The 14,277-nt window shown below is 48.7% G+C and overlaps 5 non-coding genes across 5 annotated transcripts; 2 read left to right on the forward strand and 3 right to left on the reverse strand.

Annotated features, from left to right (window-relative positions):
* Positions 1 to 3,582: 3,582 nt before the first annotated feature.
* Positions 3,583 to 3,655, forward strand: TRNAA-AGC (transfer RNA alanine (anticodon AGC)). Its single transcript has one exon. It is a non-coding gene; the product is annotated as a tRNA-Ala (tRNA).
* Positions 3,656 to 4,186: 531 nt separating this feature from the next.
* TRNAN-GUU (transfer RNA asparagine (anticodon GUU)) lies at positions 4,187 to 4,260 on the reverse strand. Its single transcript has one exon. It is a non-coding gene; the product is annotated as a tRNA-Asn (tRNA).
* Positions 4,261 to 6,728: 2,468 nt separating this feature from the next.
* On the reverse strand, positions 6,729 to 6,800 carry TRNAH-GUG (transfer RNA histidin (anticodon GUG)). Its single transcript has one exon. It is a non-coding gene; the product is annotated as a tRNA-His (tRNA).
* Positions 6,801 to 10,893: 4,093 nt separating this feature from the next.
* Positions 10,894 to 10,966, forward strand: TRNAA-AGC (transfer RNA alanine (anticodon AGC)). The gene has a single exon. It is a non-coding gene; the product is annotated as a tRNA-Ala (tRNA).
* A 3,207-nt stretch (positions 10,967 to 14,173) lies between these two features.
* TRNAN-GUU (transfer RNA asparagine (anticodon GUU)) lies at positions 14,174 to 14,247 on the reverse strand. The gene has a single exon. It is a non-coding gene; the product is annotated as a tRNA-Asn (tRNA).
* Positions 14,248 to 14,277: the final 30 nt, after the last annotated feature.

A 14,277-nucleotide genomic window follows, 5' to 3' on the forward strand; every position in this document is an offset into this window, starting at 1 on the left:
TGGGACAGTGATAGTGGAGGGGAAGCGGGGAGAGGGATAGCGAGGAGAGTAACAGCGGGGGATGAGGGAGAGTGACAGTGAGGGATGGGAGGAGGGACATTTGGGAGAGTGACAGCAGGGGATGGGGGAGAGTGACAGTGGGGAGAGTGACAGTGGGGGATGGGGGAGAGTGACAGTGGGGGAGGATGGGGGTAGAGTGACAGTAAAGGATGGGGGAGAGTGACAGTGGGGGAGGATGGGGGTAGAGTGACAGTAAGGGATAGGGGAGAGTAATAGTGGGGTGATGGGGGAGAGTGACTGTAGCGGTAGGAGGAGGGAGGGAAGCCAGGCCTCCCGGCGGAGTCCAGAGATACAGCCGCCGCAGCATGAGCATGAGGAGAACTGGCCGCGGCAGCTGGAGAAGGGAGGGGTTCCTGTCCTCCCGGCAGGAACCGTGACTGCCACTGCAGCATGAGCAGAGCCGTGGATGTGGGAGGAGGAGGGAGGTAAGCAGGGCCGGTGCAAGGCTTCTCAGCACCCTAGGCAAAACTTCAACCTACTCCCCCCCCCCCAAAAAAAAATAATAATAATACTCCCCTCCCCCATTTCTTTTTAGATCATGTGGTCATCCAATCCCCATGACACCCCCCCCCCCCCCCCCCCCCCCGGAAGGTGGCCAAGTCCCCTGCTTTTCCTCTGCACCCTCCCCTTAGCCACCCACAATAGAGTACAAGGAAGAGGGGGCAGCAATGTAGGAAGTATGACTCAAGGGAAAGTATAGGGGTGAGTTCATAGAAGTTCCACTGCATTAAGTACAACAAGGATCCTCATAGACATCCTTGATTTTTCGATTCGCAGACTTGGTGGCGCCCCCCAGATCCCGGCGCCCTAGGCAGCTGCCTAAAGCTGCCTAGTGGAGGTAAGCCAGGCCACCCTGACATGCCGAGTAAACTGTACCCGCTCCTGCTTTCTGCAACATTGCAGGCAATACAGTTCCTCCTGGAGCCTGTCCTGCACAAGTTCCCCGGCCGCCCGTGTCCACTCCCATTGCTGTAGGTTAACGCTGGAGCATCCGGCTCGGCTCCAGGCCATGTTTCTGCCCCAGCCACATGTCACAGTGGATCAGTCTGTCTGTCAGTGTGTGAGAGACTGATCCGCTGTCCTATCACATCTGTCTCAGTGACAGGGGGCGTGCTTTGATGTGGGCTGAAGGCACGTCCCTGGCACTGACGCAAATGTGAAGGTGCCGCTTGCCTGTTGTTTTTAAATGGGCTTTTCAGACTCTTTTTTTTTTTTTTTGTAAATTCTGTTTTTATTGAAAGAAGATACAGATACAAAGTGAAACGCATAGAATTAATGGGACAACATTTGACATATTAGCCAATTTGAAATATGACGGTATGTATCCGTACACTGGCTATACACTGTAGAGGGGGTAGGTGATGAGGCTTGGCAAGAAGAGGGACTTGAAGGGGAGAGGTCTTCGGAGACGTTAGCAGGAGAGGGGTTTAGGAATGATCTCATTCCCTTCTGGGACGTGTTCTCGTTTGGTCGTGTTGTGTTTCCCTTTTTCCTTCCAGATTTGACCATACTGAGCTTAGGACAAGTAAATTGGTCTGGTCATGGAGCAGTTAGTTTAATAGCCAGGAACTGCGTTGTTAGCCATATCATACCTCCCAACTGTCACGATTTCAGTGGGACAGTCCCGATTACCGAGTCCTGTCCCGCTGTCCCACCCGCGGCCGGAGGTGTCCCGCTGCGGGTGGGGCAGTCGGGAGCCCCCCCAATTTGACAGAATAGACGCTGTGCGCATGCGCACAGCGTCTATTCCCGGCCGAAAACGGGGACGCGGCTCATTTGCATAAGCCGCACCCCTCATTTACATAAGCCGTGTCCCTATTTCTGCAGCTACAAAGTTGGGAGGTATGCCATATGGTGGTGCCAAAGTATTGGCCCCTAGTGGAATAGCATCAGCAAGCCATTAGGTGGGTCTTAAGTGTCGTTGTATGAAGCTCATATTGGGGGCATGCCGGGGTCTCGGCTAGGATTGCACAGGACGCCGCTACCACCCCGACACGTAACAGATGTCAGAAAGCCTCCTGTATGATCTTCCAGGGAGATGCAGTAAAGTATAGGGCTGAAGTAGTTTCTGTATCCCAATGTATTCAATAGATCCACTAGGGGGAGCTCCAACCCAGGAGGTGACTCTCTTATCAGTCCATATTATATGAGCTATATATGTTTAGGAGATTTGTAGGGGAAGGGGGCCTACCTGACTGTGGTATTGGCCCAGGGGGTCTCTGCCTCCTTACTGTAGTCTGAGTCCCACTATAAAGTATAGTCTCTTTTGTGGGTCGGCAGGGAGGGGAAACTTGTGACCCAATATGTATATCTCTCCACACCTCTCAAAGATTCTGCAGCACCTCACAGCTGGGAGGGGGGGCAAGTATGTAGGGGCCAGGGAAGGCTCATATGGCCACAGGTACCTGCAGTGTTGTGTGGGGCACTGGACCAGCCAGGTGCCTTGTCTGTAGGCTGTAGCAGGTCCCAAGATGGCCGCCGTCCTCTGCAGATCTTCAGTCTGTGGCCCCCAGCAGGCCCCGGATTTGGCTCCCAGACAGGTATGTATGTGTCCTGGTGCTAGGTGGACACAGGGAGCACTTGGGGGGACAGGTGGGAGCCGTCCACGCCAGTGGGGAGCGCTGCGGCGCGATCGCGGCAGCCCCGGATCTCCGTCCGGGACTAGTCCACTAATCTAGTCCCCAGCTTTACCCAGCGTGCAGGCCGCAGGCCGGGAGCACCCGCGAGATGACTCTTCCGCACCGCAGATCAGCGCGGCCTGCTCTAGCGGTGGTAGGCAAAGGAGAGGAGGGGTGAGTGCTGTGGTGTATATAGTTCCTATTGCTGTGTAAGTATCCCGTGGAAGGATATAACAGATCTTATTTTCTTGTGTGTAAGTTGGCGTATGAATACCTGTAATGTATGTAGTTCCTGCCCTGCAGTTTATGAGTAAAGAAGCATGCTGAACTTCCTGTTTGATATAATATAAATCACAGACTTAACAAGTGTGGGGAGTGGGGCAGGGAATTTCGGGCGCAAGCTCAGTTTTTGGGGTGCCTCTGGAGGAGCTCCCCTGCCGCACGTCTGGTCTCGTCTGCCTTTCAGCCTCTTTTCTGCCCACAACCCGCCTACTACAGCCTCTCAGCCTTCCCACAGCATCTCACACTGTAAATGATATAAAAAAAATGCAAATAAGATATTTATAACACACTCTTTTTTTTATGATTTATGGCAGGGGATTCAAACTGGCGGGCAGAGAATTTAAATCACTGTGTGGTCTACACACACAGCGATTTACATGTGTTTTCAGGCATTTTCTGAGTGATTTAGTAAAATCGTGTCACCCCTTGTAAGACAGGTACTGGTGTATAGTGACATCTGCTCTGGGTGACTGGCTCTTATCTTCCTCAGCTTCCAGCATCTGTGGTGTCCTGAGATGTGAGCCTGTAATTATCTCACGCTGTCTTCTTAACGCCCCATATCACCCATATGGCCTCTCTGACCTCGTTCCTGCCTCACCGTGTGATAGGGCAGCTCTGCAGAGGGGAATTAGCTCAGATGGTAGAGCGCTCGCTTAGCATGTGAGAGGTAGCGGGATCGATGCCCGCATTCTCCAGGTACATTTTTTTAAACCCACTGAAATATTTATTTGGAACCTGCTGCAATATATCACTGGGGCTGATAACCCTGACTGTATTGCTTCTATGTTTCCTTCAGATGCCCCAGATAAATGCTGAGGTGCTTGTTGTGCTGGAAGCCATGAGCCAGCATGCTGTATTACCCCAGTCAGCCCCGGTGTACAGGAGCCAGACGTCCTGTACACTGTACTCTGTGCACTGAGGGATCAGCTGTCTGGTAAATGTAGTCACATATACTGTACATATATCCATGCTGTATTACCCCAGTCAGCCCCGGCCTGTTATATATTCCTCCTACTGGTAAAGCATTACAGTGATCAGCAGCAGCATTTCCTGCACCCTCAGTGCTGGTTACTGCAGACCCCGTGTACAGAGTCAGGAGCCAGACGTCCAGTAAACTGATGGATCAGCTGTCTGGTAAATGTAGTCACATATACTGTACATCTGTATAATATTACACATTACAAGACAATAATGTAGTGAGGAAGGAGGAATGAGGAAAATATTGCCGTCCCTGGGTGGGCTTGAACCACCAACCTTTCGGTTAACAGCCGAACGCGCTAACCGATTGCGCCACAGAGACACATGAGGCAGGTCTTAGTTTTATATCTTTAGCAGGGTAAAAGTGGCTGGAAAATCAGCCTTAATTATGAAACTGGAAAAAATGGGGGGTCAGTTACCTAGGTAACTGTAGGGGCGCCTGTATGAGTGGCTTCTGCTAGCGGCTGTCAAAAAAAAGGGGGTGTCAATCCCTATGGAAAATATACAGAAAAAAGTGGTAGACTGCGCTCATTGATGACAGACTGAGGAATTAAAATTGTAATTTTTTAATTATACAAAATAGCATGCTGTAATAAACATATAAAAATACGAGGTACAAAGTACACAATATATAAAAGGGGAGGGGAAAGGGTAGAAATAATTGAAAATAGCTGCGTCCACTGTTAGAGTGATATCACCTTAGTTTGAGTCCACAGTCCAGTGGGTAACCGTTGAAATAAGGAGTAATTGGATATATCCAGAAAGCTGGCTGCGGCGGTACTCAAATAAGGTTTTTCTTCCGATTGTAGTAGGGGTAGCGATCCTCCCAACTTGGATAAGAAATAACGGTTGAGTGTCCGCTGGAAGACCCTGGGTGGGTATTAGACAGGCGGCTTGCCTTCAAGAGGTGAGTGCCTCACTCCAGGTCGAGGCCAGTGATGGTAAACAGGTGAAAATCTCCAAACGGTTTTCAGTGGAAATGGATGGCAGTGGCAGGCAGCGTTTTGTGGTGGGCAGTTAGGAGCCTGGGCCAACGCGTTTCGCTGCACAGAGCAGCTTTTTAAAAAACCGTTTGGAGATTTTCACCTGTTGACCATCACTGGCCTCGACCTGGAGTGAGGCACTCACCTCTTGAAGGCAAGCCGCCTGTCTAATACCCACCCAGGGTCTTCCAGCGGACACTCAACCGTTATTTCTTATCCAAGTTGGGAGGATCGCTACCCCCTACTACAATCGGAAGAAAAACCGTATTTGAGTACCGCCGCAGCCAGCTTTCTGGATATATCCAATTACTCCTTATTTCAACGGTTACCCACTGGACTGTGGACTCAAACTAAGGTGATATCACTCTAACAGTGGACGCAGCTATTTTCAATTATTTCTACCCTTTCCCCTCCCCTTTTATATATTGTGTACTTTGTACCTCGTATTTTTATATGTTTATTACAGCATGCTATTTTGTATAATTAAAAAATTACAATTTTAATTCCTCAGTCTGTCATCAATGAGCGCAGTCTACCACTTTTTTCTGATTAATTATGAAACTATTAGTATAACGCAGCTGATAGAATTTTATTTTAGAAAATACATTTCTATCAGTTAGACCACTCCATGAGAGGTTTCTGTTTTGTTACATATACCTCCATGATATGCTAATGAAAATTACAAAGAAACGGCTATGTGTCTGCTTACTTCTTATTTCAAGTAAGAACAAAGTGTGAGCATCACGTTTCAAAGATACCTTTATGGATGATTGCACCTCAGTATCCATGTAAGCGCCTTTCTTGTAAGGGAAGTGGTTTAAAATTACACAAAGATACCTTTATGTGTCTTCACTTCACAGTGTTTATGTAAGCACATGTACGCACTTAGGGCGAGATGTATCAAATGGAAAATGTGGTAAAACCCTGGCTTTACCGCATTTTCCGATGTATCAAAAATGATACCGCAGTGTAGGGTGGCGATACCCTATAGAAGCCTATGGGCTTCTTTTCGCCGACCGCCGACGCAAACACGCCGCCTCGCCGACCCCCCCCTCTCGCTTACCTTCCTGAAGGGTCCTCCTGGACCCTGGAAGGTAAACCCCTCCTCCCCCTAGTGACGCAGCCGGACGTCCTTCCGGCTGCAGGGGGTAGGAGGAGGCGCCGGGCACAGCTTGCTTAGCTGTCCCCGGCGTGAGGGATGCAGGAGCCGGCTGGGAGGTGACGGAGACCCCACGCACACCACATTCCAGGTATCACGGGGGGCCTCCGTCACCGCATCGCGATGCCAGCCGCATATGTTAGTACATATGCGGCGGCATCGCGGTGGGGGGGGGGGGGCGCGAAGGGCGGCGATGTATTTTAATACATCCCACCCTTATTATATGTAGATTATCATAGAAGCTACATAGTAACCTGAACAGATAAAATATCCCTACTACTGTATTTATCTGACATCATTATACAGTAGGTGTTTTTGCATGAACCTATCTGCATGTGAGATATTTATATCCATAAAAATAACCCCATGAAAAGTGTGGATTGGAACATACACACCTCATGTCAACGTGGGACAATTCTTCTATTATATTATATAATATTATGTATGTTTTCCAGTGTTTTTTGAGTCCAGAAGTGGTCTTTATAGGTATCTGCTGCCTTCGGAGGAGCGCCATGGAATCTACATATAATTGTACTTTTCTCATTACTAGATGTACTACGTATTTATATATTATTATTATTTTTATACACAACCAAATTTGTCCAAGAATAAAAATAATTGATTAGGAAATAAAATGTTTTTAAAAATTGCCGTGACCCGGATTCGAACCGGGGTTGCTGCGGCCACAACGCAGAGTACTAACCACTATACGATCACGGCAGATGCTACAGCCGGATTGTCACTTGTCTATATGGGATGAGTCCTCTGATGTGTCACAAGCACCAGAGCTAGGACAGGGTGTAGGCAGCATATAAACCATCACTGACATGTGGGCTGGATGCATAGACACAGCAAATATGTAATGATACACGGGCTCATTAATGTTATATTACAGTCTATTCACAATGTAATATCTATCTGATCACACTGTCAGTTATTAATATATTGCCAGGGGTCACATATTACATAATTAAATATTATATATATATATATATATATATATATATATATATATATATATATATATATATATATATATATATATATAAAAAGGTGGAGTGGTCTGGCACTCTGGATGATGAGAACAGCCACTGGGGTGCCTTCCTGAAGGGTTAATAGATCTGGCTTTGGATTCCTGGATATAGAATCACGAGGCGGCACTCTCTGGATTTTTTTTTAAAAAATGTGTATTAAATCACAACATACAAAACAATTGTGAAAAAAACTCAGGTCATGGCTATCAACAGTTTCGGGGAACAATCCCCTTCATCAGGACGACTAACAAGGTGAGGGGTGATAAACAACAAAATAAAACATTAAGTGTGCAGCCATTGCAGCAGTTAAATTCCTGTGTAGAGTGTTAAGTCGCTGCGTGGGAGGACAGAACTTCCGCTGACTTTCCGACTGCTAGCTTCCAGCATCCGCAAACAGACAAATGAAGTACCATTTGTCACCACCTTTGATACCACCAGCGTGGCACTACCGAGAGCCCTAAAAGCTTTATGGCCTATAGTCTCGACATAGAAAGCGTTACCATGCTTTCAGAATACCTCAATTATGCCCAGCTACCGCAGAGGCCGAAATATAAGAGACTTGGTGGTGAAAACAAACATCATGCCAAACCCTCCTTTGGGAACCCAAATCAAGGCTCCAGGGTGCTATAAATGTCCTGCATGCACCACATGTGGATTTCTAATTACAGGTTCAGATTTTAAACATCCGCACTCAGACCGTAGATATCGCATCAGACATGTTATCACATGCACCAGCACTTTTGTGGTGTACATTATTATATGCCCATGTGGCAAATATTACGTGGGGCAAACAACAAGACAATTTCGGGAAAGGATGGCCTTACACAGGTCTGCCATAAAAGCCTGCTTGGAAGGAAAAGATATTGGCCAGCCAGTGGCACAACATTTCAAGAGATCCAATCATTATCTCTCTTCATTCAAATTATAGACCACATACCGCCCCTACCAAGAGGAGGAAATCGTCAGAAAATTCTGGCCCAACTAGAATTGTTCTGGATTCATACCCTTGATACCACATCACCGCGAGGACTAAATGAAAAAAACATTATGGAACATTTGCCTATGAATCACCAAGGATTCCATCTCCAAATTCAGCATTTTTTATGAAAAAAGTTTTTTACATTTTTTTTTTTTCATATCTTAATTTTTTCTTTCATTATTTTTCATTTTTTATTTATTATTGATTATTATTTATTTATTTTTTATCTTTTATTTTTCATTCGCTTCATATTTTATTTTTATTGTTTTTATTTTCTCAGGTATTTCTTTAGTTATTTATTAGTTTGTTCAACCCCATTTGTATGTTCCTCATTTTTGTCCACCGGCGATATTTACACCAACCCTCCACACATAGCTAAATAATGCTATAGCAGACATCTGATTACAATCGTGCTAAATTGGCCCTATAGCGAAATAGATAAATTGTGAGTCATTGGCTCTTTAAATAACATAAATTAAACCCGACAAGCAGGGTCTCACAGTGGAGTACTATAAAGGCCCCCCATACATTAGTCCGACTTGTCCTAAGGACAAGTCGGACCTGATTTCCCCTGCAGCTCCCCGGGAGGGGGAAGCACGATTAGGCACTTGATGTGCCAAGGTTTGCATATGATAAATCGCATGGATTTATCATATGCAGTCCCCGGGGAGCTGCAGGAGGAGGGAGCCGTGCAAGGGACGGCAGCGGGATGCCGGCTAATTGAGAGCCGAGCAGGGAGAGGCTACATAGGGACCCGGGCAGGAGGAAGCTGTGTTGCGGTGGGGTGACAGCGGGAGGCGAGCAGGGAGAAGTTGAGAACTTGATGACATGACGCTGGCTGCCGGGCAGCGCCGCAGCGGCGGGAGCCGAGAGGAACAGATAACTTGGGAAAAAAAACGCCCATAGAGATGACTAGCAAGCCATTGATTGGCTGAGAGCTCTCAGCCAATCAATGGCTTGCTAGTCATCTCTATGGGCGTTTTTTTTAAGTTATCTGTTTCTCCCGGCTCCCGGCGCTGCCCGGCAGCCAGCGTCATGTCATCAAGTTCTCCCTGCTCGCCTCCCGCAGTCAACCCACCGCAACACAGCTTCCTCCAGCCCGGCGCCATATGCAGCCTCCCCCTGCTTGGCTCTCTATAGCCGGCATCCCCCGCCCGCTGCTGTCCCCCTGCACGCTCCCTGGCTGGGCTGCACATAAGATTGGGCAAATCTTATGTGCAGCCCGTCCGACCTCCCGACCCCGATCCGATGCGCAAGGGACCGCGCATCGGATCGGAGGGGATGTCTACAAGTGCGATTTGGGCCGATTTCACTGCCCGATTCATCCGAATCGGGTGAAATCGTTCCCATATCGCATAGTGTATGGGGGCCTTAAGTCGTAGCCAAAAGCCAGCTCCTTAGATAAATTTAAAATATGCCCATACATATAAGTAGCAGCAGCCCACATATCCTAATAACACTAAGATTGTTATTTGCATTAGCGTTTTAATCTAGTTGAGTACATATGTACCTCTATTACTATCTTTTATGCATCCATATTTATGTAATTTCATGCACTTTCACTTTACACTAGGCTTTATACACTATGTATTACATACCCCGCTTGCTCTGTTTAGATGGACCCCACAGGCGCATCACGGAGCGGCTGACAGCAGCTGCTGTCATGGTGACAGGAGACGCCGGGCCGCGCTTCCGACAACTAAGGGAGACGCTGTCAGGCACCCCCATGGCAACCAGACAATGCAGCGGCTCAGCTGTTTCCGGAACGCCAGCGGAAGTTCTGTCCTTCTGTTTTATTTTGTTGTTTATCACCCCTCACCTTGTTGGTCACCCTGATGAAGGGGATTGTTCCCCGAAACTGTTGACAGCCATGACCTGAGTTTTTTTCACAATTGTTTTGTATGCTGTGATTTAATACACATTTTTTCAAAAAATCCGGAGAGTGCCGCCTCATGATTCTATATCCAGGAATCCAAAGACAGATCTATATATATATATATATATATATATATATATATATATATATATTTTGCAAATTTCACTACAAAGTCCTCCCCCCTTGTGTATGAATGTGCAAGGACTGACACACCCATAGACACTTTGGGGGGTATTCAATCTTGAATCCGGCTGTAGGGCAGGGTTGCCGACTCTCCCGGAATGGCCGTGAGTCTCCCGAAAATCAGGACCCGCTCCCGGACCCCCGGAAAGGTAGGCAACCCTACCAGATTCAGGGGGGACCCCCCTGCACCCTGGATCGCGGCAATCCTCGGGTCTCAGAGGAGGGGGAGGAGCTAAAACAACACAATTGCGTCATTTTAGCCCCGCCCCCTCCACGAAGATCCATGAATTTGGCAGTTTGTCATCATGGGGGCGGGGCTTAGTGATGTCACACTTAAGCCCCGCCCCTGAGCGGCTGCTGGAACTCTCCTCTCCGGGCTTCTCCCGGAGAGGAGAATTATAAAGTCGGCAACCCTGCTGTAGGAACCTTCCCGCCAGTTGGAGTCATGGCCGTTTTTGAACTGTTCAGACTGTAACTCGACAGTCGGTATTCAATGTTCCGACTGTTGAGAGTCAGAACGACCACGTTTTGTCAGAAATGGGCAGTAAATTGTCGGAATTGGACGTGAAGTATTTACTGGAGAACATGACATACAGAGAGTGCTGGGGATCCATCTTCCAGCATCTGTGGGTGTCCACAGATGTGAGCCCCTGATTATCACACGCTGATGTCTTCTTAACACCCCATCTCACCCATATGGACTCATTCCTGCCTCATCGTGTCATATGAGAGCACTGCAGAGGGGAATTAGCTCAGATGGTAGAGCGCTCGCTTAGCATGCGAGAGGTAGCGGGATCGATGCCCGCATTCTCCAGGTACTTTTTTTTTTCATTTATTTTTTAAACCCACTGAAATATTTATGTGGAACCTGCTGCAATATATCACTGGGGCTGATAACCCTGACTGTGTTACTGTATTGGTTCTATGTTTCCTAACATGCCCCAGATAAATGCTGAGGTGCTTGTTGTGCTGGAAGCCATGAGCCCCGGCCTGTTATATATTCCTCCTTCTGGTAAAGCATTGCAGTGATCAGCAGCAGCATTACCTGCACCCTCAGTGCTGGTTACTGGTCCTCAGTTCTGGCTGACACTAGCTGCAGACCCCATGTACAGAGTCAAGTGCATACTTGCCTACCCTCCCGCATTTTGCGGGAGGCTCCCGACTTTTGCATCTGCCTCCCGCTGCCCCGCAATCCCCATCCTTCCTCCCGTTTTTTTATAATACTCCATTATATTTTGGACTGCGCATGCGCGCATACTGAATTGGCGGTGGGCGGGGCCTGTACGGGAAGTCACAGTACAGTGGTCTGCGCACAAACCTGCGGTGGCCGAGCTGCTGTGTGCGCAGACCGGCACTTTGTGCATTGGGAGAAGCTGAGAAGGAGAGCCAGCTGCCGGGGCTTCACTGAGGCTGGCCCTGCCCACCGGACTGAGGCTCCGTGTGTCAGATTCAGCCCTGCTCGCTCCTCTGCCTGTGCTGTGCAGTGTGCTGACTTCCTGCAAGTCCTGGCCTGAAATGAAGAACACAGCCAGGTGAGTGCTGCTGTGGGTACTGAGGGAATGGGATCTGTGTATAATGTGTGTATACTTACTGTTTGTAATAATGTGGGGGGGGGGGTCTATGTATAATTTACTATTGTGCTGTGTGTATTGAGTGTAATATGGGGGGGGGGGTGCTGTGTATAACTACTATGGTGTGTGTGTGTGTGTGTGTGTGTGTGTGTGAATGTACTCAGTGCAATATGGGAGGGTTGTATAATTTACTGTTGTGTGCTGTGTGTGTGCTGTGTATAATAATGTACTATGGTGTTGTGTAATATGTGGGGCAGACTTGCCTTCCCTCCTGCTTTTAGCCAAAGTCCCCCCCCGCTGCCTTGCAACTTAAAGCACAGCACCAGTATTCCCCAAAGATGCCCCCTCTTACAATGTGATTGCGCACGCTCAAGTTTAGAACAAACAGGGATGAGGCTTGAAAGGATGGCTGGTAGTCCTGTGGGAAGAACACAGCACGTGGCCTCGCCCCAAGCAGTGTGTCACCCCACCCCAAGCAGTGTGTCACCCCACCCCAAGCAGTGTGTCACCCCACTCCAAGCAGTGTGTCACCCCACCCCAAGCAGTGTGTCACCCCGCCCCAAGTAGTGTGTTGATCACCATGCTTACAGACAGCCCTCTCTTGCTCACATCCCCCTCCCCCATCCACAGCATCCCTGACCCCCCTCCTCACACGTATCCCTCTTCTGCTCACTCTCCTCACATCCCCCCATCCATGGCACCCCTGACCACCTCCCCACCCCACACATATACCCCTCTCCTGCTCACTTTCTCCTCACATCCCCCCATCCATGGCACCCCTGACCACCTCCCAACCCCACACTTATACCCCTCTCCTGCTCACTTTCTCCTCACATCCCCCCATCCATGGCACACCTGACCAAAAATGCAAATAAGATATTTATAACACACTATGGGGGAGATTCTCTAAGAATCTCCGCCCCCCTTCGCCGCCCATCGCATATTTAATTATCGCATATGCTGTAACATATGCGATAATTAAGGCAAAGGACAGCTCTTGCGTTAAGAGCTGTCCTTTGCGGTGAGAGTCGCCGGGTCCCAGCAGGTCCCGGCGGCTCTTCCCTCCCTCCCACACCCGGCGCTGCTGCTGCTGCGCCGGGCTCTCCTCCTCCCTGCACCCGGAAGAGGATCAGTGCAGGGAGGAGGTCACAGGTCCGGGCAGCACAGAGCTGTGCTGCCCGGACACAGGTGAGGGGGCGATGCGGGGCGGCGGGGGGGCGGCGCGGGGCGGCGGAGGGTTGCGATAGAAGCCCATTGGCTTCTATGGGGCATCGCCAGATTTTTCTGGCGATGCCCCCCGCCGCGGTAACCCGGCGGGGGATGCTTACAGCATCCCAAAATGCGGTAAAAACCCCGATGACGGGGTTTTTACCACATTTTTAGCTTAGAGAATCTCCCCCTATATGTGTTATAAATATCATCTTTTTTTTAATGATTTATGGCAGGGGATTCAAACCGGCGGGCAGAGCATTTAAATCACTGTGTGGTCTACACACACAGCGATTTACATGTGTTTTCTGGCATTTTCTGAGTGATTTAGTAAAATCGTGTCACCCCTTGTAAGACAGGTACTGGTGTATAGTGACATCTGCTCTGGGTGACTGGCTCTTATCTTCCTCAGCTTCCAGCATCTGTGGTGTCCTGAGATGTGAGCCTGTAATTATCTCACGCTGCCTTCTTAACGCCCCATATCACCCATATGGCCTCTCTGACCTCATTCCTGCCTCACCGTGTGATAGGGCAGATCTGCAGAGGGGAATTAGCTCAGATGGTAGAACGCTCGCTTAGCATGCGAGAGGTAGCTGGATCGATGCCCGCATTCTCCAGGTACATTATTTTTAACCCACTGAAATATTTATTTGGAACCTGCTGCAATATATCACTGGGGCTGATAACCCTGACTTCATTACTGTATTGCTTCTATGTTTCCTTCAGACGCCCCAGATAAATGCTGAGGTGCTTGTTGTGCTGGAAGCCATGAGCCAGCATGCTGTATTACCCCAGTCAGCCCCGGCCTGTTATATATTCTTTCTTCTGGTAAAGCATTACAGTGATCAACAGCAGCATTTCCTGCACCCTCAGTGCTGGTTACTGGCCCTCAGTGCAGAGTCAGGAGCCAGACGTCCTGTACACTGTACTCTGTGCACTGAGGGATCAGCTGTCTGGTAAATGTAGTCCCATATACTGTACATATATCCATGCTATATTACCCCAGTCAGCACCGGCCTGTTATATATTCCTTCTTCTGGTAAAGCATTGCAGTGATCAGCAGCAGCATTTCCTGCACCCTCAGTGCTGGTTACTGCAGACCCCGTGTACAGAGTCAGGAGCCAGACGTCCAGTAAACTGATGGATCAGCTGTCTGGTAAATGTAGTCACATATACTGTACATCTGTATAATATTACACATTACAAGACAATAATGTAGTGAGGAAGGAGGAAAATATTGCCGTCCCTGGGTGGGCTTGAACCACCAACCTTTCGGTTAACAGCCGAACGCGCTAACCGATTGCGCCACAGAGACACATGAGGCAGGTCAAAGTTTTATATCTTT

Source organism: Crinia signifera, chromosome 9 (assembly GCF_055691185.1).
Source record: "Crinia signifera chromosome 9, ASM5569118v1, whole genome shotgun sequence".
In the NCBI taxonomy this organism is placed as follows: domain Eukaryota; kingdom Metazoa; phylum Chordata; class Amphibia; order Anura; family Myobatrachidae; genus Crinia; species Crinia signifera.